The 12,092-nt window shown below is 36.7% G+C and overlaps 1 long non-coding RNA gene across 2 annotated transcripts in view; it reads left to right on the top strand.

The window, feature by feature from the left end:
* The first annotated feature begins 6,157 nt into the window (after positions 1-6,157).
* LOC115935398 (uncharacterized) overlaps positions 6,158-12,092 on the top strand; it is a 51,367-nt gene continuing 45,432 nt past the window's right edge. For both annotated transcript variants that reach the window (XR_010134538.1, XR_010134539.1), the window contains exon 1: positions 6,158-6,285. This is a non-coding gene — a long non-coding RNA (uncharacterized lncRNA). The remainder of the gene's footprint in view (positions 6,286-12,092) is intronic.

Genomic DNA, 12,092 nt, shown 5'->3' with positions numbered 1-12,092 from the left:
AGAATAAGAAAAATGTCCAAGAGGGTATAAGGAAAATGGTTGTGCTTCAGTCAGGAGTAGGCTGAGGCAGATATCTGGTACAGCATGACACAGCAGGTTTCGAGTGCAGGTGCATAAACCCCTGCTCTATGTAATCAGATTTATGTAGCCATTTAATGTAACCTGTTTGTGTGAGCTCATATCTGGCTTTGAGCCTCTTTTGTCTGTGAGAAATATAACTGCACTGCTGACTCTGTAGGAGAGAGACAGAATAAAGCCATGTCCCAACTGCCTACAGTCCCTCGAGTGTACTTTCAGCTACCTGCCACCTGTCCACCAGCTCCTCTCAGGCCCCAGCTCGGATTGGAACCTGACAATTGATGTAGTCATCAGGATACGGAGCCGTGCTGCTAGGATGGGCTCTGGTGAAAACATGGGTGGTGGTGGATGGGTCCCCTGTGAGTATGGAGAAGGCACTGAAGCACCTGGAAGCATAGAGCACTGAGAAGGAGCACGCCTTTGCCAGCAGAGTTGGATGGGCATTTTTGACTGTGGTACAGGAAGTGCATGCTCAGTCCCTGTGGGATGCAGTATAGGTAAGGGATTTCCAGACACAAGCAGAACACCTGGAGGCCAGGATACACAGCTTGGAATGTGAATTAGGGGCTGCTGTCCTCACTCCCTATGTGGGGCGTCACATACATGAGGTGACTACTGCCATGGCAGCCCTCAGGGAAGCAGAGGGCCATTGGCAGGACTGGGGGTATGTGCCATAAAAAAGGGGAAAGCACCACTTCCTCAGGGGACCACCTCATGGAACAAGAAGGGGTGCCAGCAGGTTACCCACATGTATGTGGGTTCATTTAATTTTGGCTGGGGTTGCCGGAGAGAAAATTGATAGGCAACCCAATGAAGTGCTGTTAACTTTATGGAGGCAATTGTCCCCAAAGCAGCAATTCCAGAAAATGGGGGCAGGATGATGCTGATTGACCCAGTCTCACCCAGCTGTTCCAGCTCAAGGACTACTTGCAGACAGGTGGTGGTATAGAGCTTTTTGGTTTGATTAGGAAGCTGGCCAAGGTGCCTGCCTTGAGGGGGACACCAGATGACTGGAGGCCACATGTAGAATTGGCAATCCACTGGTGAGCCCTAGACCTACTAGCCGCTGAGAAAGGGGACACATGTATAAATCTCCAAGAAGAATGCTGCTTTTATGTTAATGAATCTGCCATTGTTCATGACGCAGCCCGCAGGCTCCTTGATAGGGCCACAGAAATCCAACGTCAAGTCAGAGACTTCTAGTGGCAAGGGTAATCCCTTCTAAAATGGATGATGTGGGTTGCCCTTTTCTTTGGGCCCCTAATCTTTTTCCTTCTGTGACTAACAATTGGCCAATGCATACTTAATGTTATATCTCACTTCATCTCCCAAAGACTGAACTCTCTTATCCAGGCAATCACCCAGAAACGTATTGATACTGTCCTCCTCCTCCACCAAGTCCATTGTCAGAGCCTCCAGGAAAGCGACTCTGAAATCAAACACCTACCACTTTAAAACCTGAACCCTGATTACAATGCCCCTATTCAGCAGGAAGCAGCCATGTCCCCTTCCTTTTATACTAAAGTAAAGGACAGGAATGTTAGCCCAACCTGTGCCATCTTGTAGACCCCGCCATTTCACACACCCTGGACAGAGTGAAAAATTCCACTGGGTCTGGGCCATGAGAAACATCCTGTTGGGCAGGTCCCAGGACTAATTGCCTGACCATGGGAAATTTCTCTCTTAGCAGCAGCTACCCACACCACCCCGTCCCATTTTGCAACACTCCCCTACCCATCCAGACCTATAACTGCCCTCGTCTATAAGTGGGGCTTGGGCTTTGGCACTTGCTGTTGTCCCCCTCTGCAAGTATCTTCCTCCAATAAACCTGTGTTGCTGTGGAGCCATGTCTCCCACCCCCTTGTCTCTGTCTCTTTTTCATTCCAACAATTATGAGCCTATATCCTGTCTTCATTCCTGTGGCTTTATTGTAATAATAAAATTCAGATATAGTAAGTACTCGAACTCAGTTCCTCCATTTCAAGATTGTTTTGGCTATTCTAGTCTTTTTACATTTCTGTATGTTTTACAGACCATCTTGTCCATTTTTACAAAAAACAAGCAAGCTAGGATTTTGATATGGATTGTACTAAATCTCTACCCCAACTTGAGGAGAGTTAGATTTAATAATATTGTGTCTTCCAATACATGAGTGTGATACGTATCTGTATTTATTTAGGTCTTCTGTAATTTCTCTCAACAATGTTTCCCACTTTTCAGTATAAAAGTAGAGAGACATTTGGTAGACAAGTAGACATTTGGTAAATGTCTAATTACATTATGGTTTTAGAAAGTATTTTAATATTGTAATTTTATTACATTTCCCAATTATTCATTGTTACTATATAGAAAAACAATATATTTTATATTTATTTGGTATTTTAAGACTGCTAAATTCACCTAGTAATTATGATTATTTTTTGGTAAATTATTTAGGATATTCTATACAGACAATTATATCATCTACATTTTCTTGTTATCTATTGCAACTTAATTCTCTTTCAGGTAACCAGCCAAGCATGAAAGCCATCCTGTGTCCATTCTTTTATAGAGTAGAGATAGTCATTTTTGGTATTTAGTTCATTCTTTTTTTTTTTTTTTTTTTTTTTGCAAACTCTGCTCTCTGATGACCTTAGAAGAAAAAACAAGTTTTTTTTTTTTTTGGTTGGCTTATTCTCATTAGTAGGGGAGGAGAAATTCTCATTTGAAAACTTCTCCAGCCTAAGAGGAAGCAGAAATCCTCTTTTTATTGTGGTTCTTTGTAATTATAAAATCAATATTATGTTTATTATTTTAAAAGTTTGTACAAATACAAAGAATAATTAATGTTATACTAATGGTCCCACCACCAAAAATAAAAAAAATCCTTATAATGCCATTAGTTAATTTTTGTAAGATTAAAGCATTTTAAATAAAATCAAAGAACCACAAACCTGTCCTCACTCCACCTTCCCCTTGTCCTCTTATTCCCAGAGATTTCACTGCTATAAATTTACTGTGTATTCACCTCACACTTTAACCACAGGCATAAAGCAATAAAGCTAATATTACTTCTAAAAAATTCTGCTAAACAGTATCATAGTGTGCAAATAACTCTATGTTTTCAAAAATGATACTTTTCAAGATTTATGTATGTTCATATACAGATCTAATTGATTTTAACATATACGCTATTATAAATACATCTTAATTTATCTATTATATATGATAAACATTTAGATAATTTCTTTCCTTTCTTGTTTTTTGTTTTGTGTTATTTATTTGTTTGTTTGTTTTGGTAATCACAACCAGAGCCACAATATGCAACATTTTATTAATTTTCTGAAACACATGTATTAGAGTTTCTTCAAGGTCCATACCAGTCTAATAGGAATTTTCTGTGATAATGGGACTGTTCTATGATCTGTGCTGTTCAGTATGGTTTCCATTAGGCACAGGTGGCTTCTGAGCTCTTGAAATATGGCTAGTGAGACTGAATAACTACATTTTTAATTTTATTATTATTATTTTTCATTATACTCTAAGTTCTAGGTTACATGTGTACAACATGCAGGTTTGTTACATATGTATACATGTGCCATGTTGGTGTGCTGCACCCATTAACTCATCATTTAACATTAGGTATATCTCCTAATGTTATCCCTCCCCCCTCCCCCCACCCCACGACAGGCCCGGGTGTATGACGTTCCCCTCCTGTGTCCAGGTGTTCTCATTGTTCAATTCCCACCTATGAGTGAGAACATGTGGTGTTTGGTTTTTTGTCCTTGTGATAGTTTGCTGAGAATGATGGTTTCCAGCTTCATCCATGTTCCTACAAAGGACATGAACTCATCATTTTTTATGGCTGTATAGTATTCCATGGTGTATATGTGCCACATTTTCTTGATCCAGTCTATCATTGTTGGACATTCGGGTTGGTTCCAAGTCTTTGCTATTGTGAATAGTGCTGCAATAAACATAATGTGCGCAAGTGTCTTTATAGCAGCATGATTTATAATCCTTTGGGTATATACCCAGTAATGGGATGGCTGGGTCAAATGGTATTTCTAGTTCTAGATCCTTGAGGAATTGCCACACTGTCTTCCACAATGGTTAAACCAGTTTACAGTCCCACCAACACTGTAAAAGTGTTTCTATTTCTCCACATCCTCTCCAGGACCTGTTGTTTCCTGACTTTTTAATGATCGCCATTCTAACTGGTGTGTGATGGTATCTCATTGTGGTTTTGATTTGCATTTCTCTGATGGCCAGTGATGATGAGCATTTTTTCATGTGTCTTTTGGCTGCATAAATGTCTTCTTTTGAGAAGTGTCTGTTCATATCCTTCGCCCACTTTTTGATGGGGTTGTTTGTTTTTTTCTTGTAAATTTGTTTGTGTTCTTTATAGTTTCTGGATATTAGCCCTTTTGTCAGATGAGTAGATTGCAAAAATTTTCTCCCATTCTGTAGGTTGCCTGTTCACTCTGATGAAGCAGGTTTCTTTTGCTGTGCAGAAGCTCTTTAGTTTAATTAGATCCCATTTGTCAATTTTGGCTTTTATTCAATTAGGAAAAGAGGAAGTCAAATTGCCCCTGTTTGCAGATGACATGATTGTATATCTAGAAAACCCCATCATCTCAGCCCAAAATCTCCTTAGCTGATAAGCAACTTCAGCAAAGTCTCAGGATGCAAAATCAATGTGCAAAAATCACAAGCATTCTTATACACTAATAACAGACAAACAGCCAAATCATGAGTGAACTCCCATTCACAACTGCTTCAAAGAGAATAAAATACCTACGAATACAACTTACAAGGGATGTGAAGGACCTCTTCAGGGAGAACTATAAACCGCTGCTCAATGAAATAAAAGAGGGCACAAACAAATGGAAGAACATTCCATGCTCGTGGGTAGGAAGAATCAATATTGTGAAAATGGCCATACTGCCAAAGGTAATTTGTAGATTCAATGCCATCCCCATCAAGCTACCAATGTCTTTCTTCACAGAATTGGAAAAAAACTACTTTAAAGTTCATATGGAACCAAAAAAGAGCCCACATTGCCAAGACAATCCTAAGCCAAAAGAACAAAGCTGGAGGCATCATGCTACCTGACTTCAAACTATACTACAAGGCTACAGTAACCAAAAAAGCATGGTACTGGTACCAAAACAGAGATATAGACCAATGGAACAGAACAGAGCCCTCAGAAATAATACCACACATCTACAACCATCTGATCTTTGACAAACCTGACAAAAACAAGAATGGGGAAAGGAATCCCTATTTAATAAATGGTACTGGGAAAACTGGCTAGCCATATGTAGAAAGCTGAAACTGGATCCCTTCCTTACACCTTATACAAAAATTAATTCAAGATGGATTAAAGACTTAAATGTTAGACCTAAAACCATAAAAACCCTAGAAGAAAACCTAGGCAATACCATTGAAGACATAGGCATGGGCAAGGACTTCATGTCTAAAACACCAAATTTTATAAATTTTAAATAAACATAATTTAAATAGCTACATGTGGCTAGTGTCTACCATATTTAGAGAGTACAGGTCTATTCCAAGGAACAGAATTATTAGATAATCAGATATGCATATTTAAGCATTACTAGCTAATGTAGAATTGCTCTCCAGAATAGACTCCAATGTTTGTTTTCAACTGCCTATAATATGCAATGATCTATTTCCCCATCTCCTTGGCTATATACTTAGTTTTATTAGTTTATACATTTTTTAGATAATTTGATGAGTATAAAATTGTATCTCATTAACAGTTGATTTGTAATTCCCTTTGTGGTGCTGTAATACTCATACATCTATCAAGGACTCTTTTTTCCTCCCTTTAAAATTATCTACTTATTTTTTCTTTGTAAGCGTCACCTTTGTTTCATTGTGGGAATTCTTCATAAACTTGTCATTTTACTTGATAAAAGGTCATACTTAAAAGTCTGAGGCTTCTCATTCACTTGAATCTGCAGTCTTTTGTTACATAGTTGTTTAAATTTTTGATACATATCTATATTTTCCCTCATTATTTCAAGTATTAGTGCCTTTCCTAAGGAACCATTTCTTATTATGATGTCACAAATGTATTCTGCTATGTCTACTGGGAGGATACACTAGTGGGGATAGTTCTGTGTATACAGTGATTAAGCACATAGGTTCTGGAGCCAGTCTCTTTCTTTCAAAATCACCTCATTGCTTTTGAAGAATCAGGTAAGTTAGTCAACTCGGTGTTTCAGTGCCTTTGTCTGTAATGACATAAAAGATAGAAATGACGATATTAATAATAATACTTACCTCACAGAATTGTTCTGAGGTTTACACGTGTTAACAAAATGAAAGAGTTAGTACAACATTCAGCATGCTATGTTAGCTATTATCATTCTAAATGTTGAGCCGTGTTTTCTTTTTTTGGTTGGTTACTGTACATATATTATATGATGAATCTGTTCTATCATCTTTCACATGCATATCCAAATAACTAAACATTCTTCATTGAATAATGTATATTATTTTCATCTTGAAGTTTTTGTCTATATAATTTTAGATATTCTTTTCTGTTCCATTGCTTTCTCTATTTTTGTGCCAATACTATGTTATTTTATTTAGCATAAACTTTATAGCAAGCCTTGAAGTTCTGTTCGGCAAATTTTTCTGTGCTCTAATTTTTTTTTTTGCCTTAAAAATTTTTTTGGCTACTTAATCCTTATAATTCTGCCTATTAGCATTGCGTCGGTTTGAGTTTTGTAATGACATTAATTTGTAAAAAGGTATTTATGATATCAGTATTCCTCACCATAGGATATTTGTTCATCTTTAGTTCGTTTTTATGACCTTCAAATAGTTGTTTAATTTTTCCCATAAAAGCTTTGTGTATATATATATATATATATATATATATATATATATACTTAAAAATACTCTCTTTGGTGTTTTTTTGCTATTTAAAGTAGGTTTATACTGAAATTATAATTTTAATTGTCTGCAATATATGTAGAAAATTATTACTTATAGTTGTATGTTAACCTTTTCTACAGGCATTAATGGTTATAGCTAGGATGAACATCCCATTGGGTTGCAGCAGCATCTGGTTGTACTTAAGCTTTATTACTGGCACCTGAAAATTTTCATTTTTTTTTTCTTTCTAGCTCAGCAATGTATTTAATTATTTAAAGATATGGTTTATACTATGTTCTTCCCAGAAAAGAAGAGAAGTCTGTTGGTTTGGGTCCATTCTTTCATAATGTTTGAACTTAAATTCTCTATATAAATTTTAAAATTATTGATTCATGTTCCATAAATAACTGAAGATTTCCTTCTTCTTTCATAAATATGTAAATAATTTGTAGCTAATTATCTTTTCAATATTGAATGTTCTTCTCATTAAAAATAGTATGTCCCAAATCATACAGATATTCATGTTCATAAATAACATTTTGTTCTAGTTATTTCCCAGTTAATATTTTTAAATTATTGTATATTTTCCATCTACTATAGTATAACTTGGTTATTTCTGATGGATAAGAATGAGTTTTTTTAGATGTAAATCTTTAATCCAATGTATTTGGTCATAGAACTGTGAGTTAACAAATACTGTTTTAAGCTATTAAGTTTGTAATAATTTGTTATGCAGCAATAGAAAACTAATACAATTGACTTGCTTCTAACTTTAATAAGTTAAAAGCTCTACAATTATGTCAGACATTTTCTTTCGGATCCTAGTAAATATATTTTATCAAATTAAGAAACTTTGTTTCTGTTTCTCATTTATGATTGTTTAAATTAAAAATCAATGTAAACTTATGTTTAATGCTTTTCTGCATCTGTAATATAATCATATCATATTTCTCTTTTGATATGTTACTCTGGATATTAGTAGTGTTTCATTTTCTAATACTGAATCTGCCCTGCATTTCTGGATCATGATTACAGTTCTATTATTCTATATTAAGCTAATAATATGTACTTGTCACTTATCTCTAGAATCTACCTATGATGAGTGTTTTCTCTTAGTTTTATATCTTACTGGACATTATTTGAATCATCTTAAGGCACTGGGTAGAAGTACTTAGACAGGTATGCTCAGGTTGATATCCCATCCAGAAGTTGTAATAATTTTCTTGTCAAAGTTCATCTTTGCCCAAGGGCCTTGAAGTGAATAAAAACTATGGCAAGATACTGCCATAGGTTGGGTTTTTTTTTGAGCAAGCAGATTTGAAGACAGTTGAGCACACAGTTGAGCATCCACTAACACTTGTGGAAGGGAAGGGAAGAAAGCAGGATTGGGCAGAGTAGGAAGTGAAGCTACCTGCAGTCCCAATATCAGTGTCAGCCTGGGCAGTTCTTGAGTTAGAATGGCCATCCAGAGTTGTCTAGACTGCACGTGAGCCATCCCAGGAAGGACATAACCTTGCGGAAAGTGGCTTTCTGAAGCTGAGACAATTCCCTGAAGTGCTGACATCTGAAAGCTGTCTACTGTCAGCACTCCCAGCAGCTGGGACACCAAGTCTTTCCTTGAAATGAGAGTTGGGTTATATCCAGAGTATCCACTACAGATATGTATGAAGAGACAATAAAACAAAACTTCTGCAGACTTGAATGATCCATTCAGGCAACGACAATGCTGATGTTGGCTGTCCTAAATGGGATGGCCTGGCACTCTTGAAAAATCTCAAATACATTAAAAGGAACCTTGTGTATTACCATAGATATAAACATATTACGCATTGCTTTGTATAATGCACCTCTTGCAGAATGACTATCAGATATTTTCAGTGTTTAGAGTTTCTTCCTTCTCTGAAATGTGGAAGGCTTATCATGGCCTAAGTAACCTTCCAGCCAATGAGAGGTAGGAAATTATTACATATCCTGACCCATAATTATTCCAACTGCAAATTTTATAAAACAAAAGTAAATATCTTCTGGTATGTGAGGTTTTAGCTGCAACATTGCTCTCCTCCAGTGCCATGCCACCTGGATGGTATAGCTTAGGATCTCTGCAGACAAGAGAATGTCAAGTTTAGCCCCTCACTTCTCTTCTAATCTTTTCTCTCCGGCCCAGCTCAAATGGACAAAGAGGTCATTTTATATTTTATCACCTAAGAATTTGATTTGAAAAGAGGATCAGACACCACAGGAAATTTGATTTATGCCAGCCCTGCATCCAAGGTACCCACAGAAGAATAATATACTTGTTTTTATGAGATAGTACTGATCCAAATGGGGGCACAATATAAAAATGGCTTATGGTTTGGCCACAGGGTCAGTCCAAAGGTCAAAGCCTCAAGTACTGTTCATTTGTTAGCAGATTTCAGAACAACTAATTTCACCTGTGTTGGATTTATTTTTCCAGCCTCTTCAAAACCATTTTGTTTAGATTTATATCACAACTTCCCTCTCTTTTTTTCCATTTATTAAATTTGAAAAGCTTTCCAAATACTGTTTCACCAACTTGTACCTCTATACAAGTGACAAAACTTTTATTAAAACCATTTTTTTATGAGTAAATCTGGAAAATAAGGAAGTAAAACAATTACTTTGGGTCTGAGTTTTGATGGATAATATAGTCTAGTTTGAAAACCTAACTACACACATTTGCCACACTAATATTTTTGTATATTTTGGCAAATGGTTAATATCTTTAATAAATGGTTAAATTCCAAGAAAAATTTTGGCTCACAAGCTTTATTTCATTTCTTATGTTGGACCTTTACAGTTGTCAGTCCAAACTGTTGATGATTCAGTGTCTGATATATTCTTCCTTCCAGAAAACTTTAATCCTTCTTGTTTACCTCAAAGTTCAATATAAACACATTCAGTGCAAAGTCTTATCTAAAATTCACATTGTTGAAAAAGACATTTTCCTTATTCATGTAAAGTTACTCATGTAAAAATATGAAACATCAAGAGTAGTGTCTCATAAATTTTGTGTTTCAAATGGAAAGACTTTACATGACTTAGACTTAATATGGCTTAGATTGTGTGGCTAAAAACATAAATAGGTGATAAGTCAAAACAGGCTAAGTGGTTATTGATATCCATTGCTTAATTTAGAATATGACAACAGTGATTTCTCTTATCATCTCTCTTTTTGAGGAGAAATAATAGGATACAGAAGAGATACAGTATTTTTAGAGGTAAACAGAATGCTCTTGGAAAAGTTTTCTTTCCTTTCTTTCTTTTTTTTTTTTTTTTTTCAGAGATGGGGTTTTGACATATTGCCCAGGCTGGTCTCAAACTTCTGAGCTCAAGTGATTTGCCCGCCTCGGCCTCCCCAGTTGCTGGGTTTACAAGCATGAGCCAGCATGCCGGCCCCTTGGATAAGATTTTTTTTTTTTTTATACTTTAAGTTTTAGGGTACCTGTGCACAACGTGCAGGTTTGTTACATATGTATACATGTGCCATGTTGGTGTGCTGCACCAATTAACTCGTCATTTAGCATTAGGTATATCTCCTAATGCTATCCCTCCCCCCTCCCCCGACCCCACAACAGTCCCCAGAGTGTGATGTTCCCCTTCCTGTGTCCATGTGTTCTCATTGTTCAATTCCGGCCTATGAGTGAGAACACGTGGTGTTTGGTTTTTTGTCCTTGCAATAGTTTGCTGAGGATGATGGTTTCCAGCTTCATCCATGTCCCTACAAAGGACATGAACTCATCCTTTTTTATGGCTGCATAGTATTCCATGGTGTATATGTGCCACATTTACTTAATCCAGTCTGTCATTGTTGGACATTTGGGTTGGTTCCAAGTCGTTGCCATTGTGAATAGTGCCGCAATAAACATACATGTGCATGTGTCTTTATAGCAGCATGATTTATAATCCTTTGGGTATATACCCAGTAATGGGATGGCTGGGTCAAATGGTATTTCTAGTTCTAGATCCCTGAGGAATCGCCACACTGACTTCCACAATGGTGGAACCAGTTTACAGTCCCACCAACAGTGTAAAAGTGTTCCTATTTCTCCACATCCTCTGCAGCACCTGTTGTTTCCTGACTTTTTAATGATCGCCATTCTAACTGGTGTGAGATGGTATCTCATTGTGGTTTTGATTTGCATTTCTCTGATGGCCAGTGATGGTGAGCATTTTTTCATGTGTTTTTTGGCTGCATAAATGTCTTCTTTTGAGAAGAGTCTGTTCATATCCTTCACCCACTTTTTGACGGGGTTCTTTGTTTTTTTCTTGTAAATTTGTTTGAGTTCATTGTAGATTCTGGATATTAGCCCTTTGTCCGATGAGTAGATTGCAAAAATTTTCTCCCATTCTGTATGTTGCCTATTCACTCTGATGGTGGTTTATTTTGCTGTGCAGAAGCTCTTTAGTTTAATTAGATCCCATTTGTCAATTTTGCCTTTTGTTGCCATTGCTTTTGGTGTTTTAGACGTGAAGTCCTTGCCCATGCCTATGTCCTGAATGGTATTGCCTAGGTTTTCTTCTAGGGTTTCTATGGTTTTAGGTCTAACATGTAAGTCTTTAATCCATCTTGAATTGATTTTTGTATAAGGTGTAAGGAAGGGATCCAGTTTCAGCTTTCTACATATGGCTAGCCAGTTTTCCCAGCACCATTTATTAGATAGGGATTCCTTTCCCCATTGCTTGTTTTTGTCAGATTGTCAAAGATCAAACAGTTGTAGATATGCAGCATTACTTCTGAGGGCTCTGTTCTGTTCCATTGATCTATATCTCTGTTTTGGTACCAGTACCATGCTGTTTTGGTTACTGTACCCTTGTAGTATAGTATGAAGTCAGGTAGCATGATGCCTCCAGCTTTGTTCTTTTGACTTAGGATTGACTTGGCAATGTGGGCTCTTTTTTGGTTCCATATGAACTTTAAAGTAGTTTTTGCCAATTCTGTGAAGAAAGTCTTTGGTAGCTTGATAGGGATGGCATTAAATCTATAAATTACCTTGGGCATTATGGCCATTTTCACGATATTGATTCTTTCTATGCATGAGTATGGAATGTTCTTCCATTTGTTTGTATCCTCTTTTATTTCATTGAGCAGTGGTTTGTAGTTC

The sequence above is a fragment of the Gorilla gorilla genome, chromosome 6 (assembly GCF_029281585.2).
Source record: "Gorilla gorilla gorilla isolate KB3781 chromosome 6, NHGRI_mGorGor1-v2.1_pri, whole genome shotgun sequence".
Lineage (NCBI taxonomy): Eukaryota > Metazoa > Chordata > Mammalia > Primates > Hominidae > Gorilla > Gorilla gorilla.
The sequence above is the reverse complement of the archived record's forward strand: the minus strand, read 5'-3'. Positions and strand labels throughout refer to the sequence as shown.